Source organism: Clytia hemisphaerica, unplaced genomic scaffold (genome assembly GCF_902728285.1).
Source record: "Clytia hemisphaerica strain Z4C2 unplaced genomic scaffold, Clytia hemisphaerica genome assembly, whole genome shotgun sequence".
Classification (NCBI taxonomy): domain Eukaryota; kingdom Metazoa; phylum Cnidaria; class Hydrozoa; order Leptothecata; family Clytiidae; genus Clytia; species Clytia hemisphaerica.
In genome coordinates, this window is record NW_027104389.1 from 1,630,755 (window position 1) to 1,634,074 (window position 3,320).

A 3,320-nucleotide genomic window follows, 5' to 3' on the forward strand; every position below is an offset into this window, starting at 1 on the left:
ATCTTTTATCTTACGATAAAGTTATGGGAAAATGGATAGATTTTTGGTACTTTTCTAAGAAAAAAGGGGGAAAATGTCATTTCGCTTTCTTTGTTTTGAGAGGCTACGTCTCGTGACAGCCAGATGATTTATTTTTCCTCTTTCTATCCATTTCGCAATGACATAAATTTAATGTCAACAGTCTAACCGCAAAGATGATTTGATAGAAAATTCAATTGTACCGTTTGCTTTCAAACCTCTTTTAGGTCCCAAATAGAAGGGGGTCGAAATCTTTTCAAGATACAATAAACGGGAGGGGGTTATTTGCCGGGGGTTGGAAATTGCCTAAAAACCCAAAATAAGGTAATTATATACCAAAACGAGGCTGTTAAGAGTGATTCAGCTTTTAAAAGCTTAAAGCATTTTCGAGAGTAAAAAAACGGGGGGTTTCCAATAAGCAAACAGTTGAATTTACCTTTATGCATTACCCTGAGTATCAGAGGTTGAGTTTTCAAAGGATATATTAACCTCTGAAGACCAATAATAGAAATTTTATCTCGCATGTGTCAATCTAATCACTGTAGAAGAAAGAGTCAAAGATGAAGAGCAAATATTACCATATTAATGTCTAGCAGACTGTATCAGTATACAGTTTACTATTTACGAATTCCCCAGAAATCTCCAAGTGTAATCAAAGTGAGTTTCTTTCGAAAGAAATCTTTTACATGATCCCCAAATGTATAACAGTGATTACTAAAGTTTTAATTATGGAAATGTCACTTTTAATTGAATCGAAATAATAGCAGACTTTATGCTATGATTCTCTATCACTGACTCTTTTTAAAAAGCATTGATGATATTTTTTTGTTGTGTTTTCAAAGACAGGAATAAAAATATCAACTTTGAACTTCATCCAAGATCTTGGATGGTCGTCATGGTTACTTTTGTGACCCCTAGAATGGAGGTCGTCAATACAATGCTTTACCTTCAGGGAAGAAATTTTTCCGGAACAAATTTGGCGCTTTTTCGACAAATCCGCGAAATTAAATTCCGCGAAACACAAATATTGTCATGATTCAAAAATAACCTATAAAATCGATCTTCTTAGGGTAAAATAGATCATATTTTAAACAAAAAAATCCTTTCAACCGCGAAATTAGATTCTGCAAAAAAATCTTTCGGCAAAAATTTCTTCCCTTGATATATTTTCCTTTTTCTTTGAAAAACCGAAATGACACGGAAAAGGTAAGCAGTTTTTCCAACTTATACTGTACATGCGGTTCGAGTCAAGGAGAAGTTTTGTTTCACCCTCTATCTTCGGAAGTTTTCTGAAAAATATCAAATAGAAATAAAAAATCACTTTTTTGAATTCGTGGAAATCTACCACAAACCTGTTATGGCATCAGTCACAATTTTGCTGAAAAAATTACTAGTGCTCATTCTCCCTCATTTTTCTATGAGTAAACTCATCAAAATTAATCCAAAATGATATCTTATTTGCTTAAACGAGGCGATGATGTTTCGCAACGAGATACTTCTAATTTCTTAAGTGGGTAATTTAATATAACCATAAGCACTAACACGCTTTTTTATGAGAATATATGCTTTAGAATATTCATAATGAAATTGATCAAAATGACTAAGAATGCTAAAAATACCACCATCATGGAACTCGACGTGGATTTATAATTTTACAGCATTTTCCAAGTAATGCTCAAAATGTTCTCAAAAATGCAATATGCACTTTTTAATAAGAACCAGTAAAATTTCTCTGAAGCTCGGCTGTTCTTATTTTTTTGGCACTGGTGAGCCTCAAACTGTTCTTATCTTGTTTTTGTTTATAGGATGCAATTGAGAAATTCAGATGTTATACCCAATTTTTACTACTTTGTCCCCTAAATTACTTGAAATTGAGTAATTCCAGGTTCAGCATTGGTTTTGAATTGTTCTTGTTTTTTGGTGATTTTTGAGCCTCAAGTTTGCATAATCTCAATAAGCATCTATACTATAATACGATATCCGAACCCTCCCATTCTCGCATGAAGCCTTTATATGCAAAATAAAAAGTCTGAATACAAACCACGCTTTTATACCCAATTTTTACTACTTTGTCCTCTAAATTACTTGAAATTGAGTAGATTCGGCTCAGCATTGTTCTTATTGTTCTTATTTTTTGCGAATTTTGAGCCTCGTTATTCTTATAAAATTGTTCTTATACCGGGTGCACCAAAAAAAAGTATACAGGCTTGTCGAGATATTGTGAGCTTCAGGATTTAAATTTTTTGTTCATTCTTTTTTAATCGTATAGAGGATGCTCTAACTTGAATTTTGAGCTATTCTACATTAAATTTGAAAAAGTAGTTCGAAACTTATTTAAAAAAAACTGACTTTTTTTTAATCTCGAAATTTCACAAAATCATGAAAAACAGTGAGCAAACTTTTCTTTTGACACTTACCTTCTTTACACATGAAAATAGCAAAAAATGCAACTATATTCATCAAAACTTGTTAAGGAATTTGAAAATATGGTAAAACAAGCTATTCCCATGTGGGATAATGTTATTGGAAAAGCTGAAAAAAAGTTTTGGAGAGGTTTTGATGTCATGTGTGTGCTATGTGAAAAAACTTTTGAAAAAATGGATCACCATTCAGCTCGACTAGTTGCTCAAAGAACTTGGGTCTGCATTGAGTTTGCTCGTCTTGGAAATGTTAATGACTTGCAAATAAGATGGAAAAACTGTTGGCAAAATATAAACAAGAAAAAAAAAGAATAAAAAAAACAATAAGATTGTGTTTTTGTCATTTTTGTCTTATTTATAGCGTGATTGCTGTTTTTAATGATTTTTTGAAATTTCGACATGGAAAAAAAGTCAGTTTTTTTAAATAACTTTCGAACTATTTTTTCAAATTTAATGTATGATAGTTCAAAATTTAAATTAAAGCATCCTCTATACGATAAAAAAAGAATGAGCAAAAACCTTAAATCCTGAAGCTCACAATAACTCGACAAACCTGTATACTTTTTTTTGGTGCACCCGGTATAAAAAAGTTTTTTTCCATTCCTAGAATCGTAAGAATACTTTGGGCTGAACTTTGAAAAGTTAAGAATATCCTTAATGACATTTTTCTTATGAAAAAACATGAGACAACACCGCAACTTGAAACATCACCGCAAACAAAAAAGTCTCAAAATTACTTTTGTCAGAAAAAATGCATTGCTTCCCATTGTTATGTCACCCCAAATATGGAAAAGTAAATAGATATACATAGCATTTTGTTTCCATCATTTGTTATTCAGAGACAAAAGCTTATCACTTGCATAAAAAGGCGGTCTTAATCAA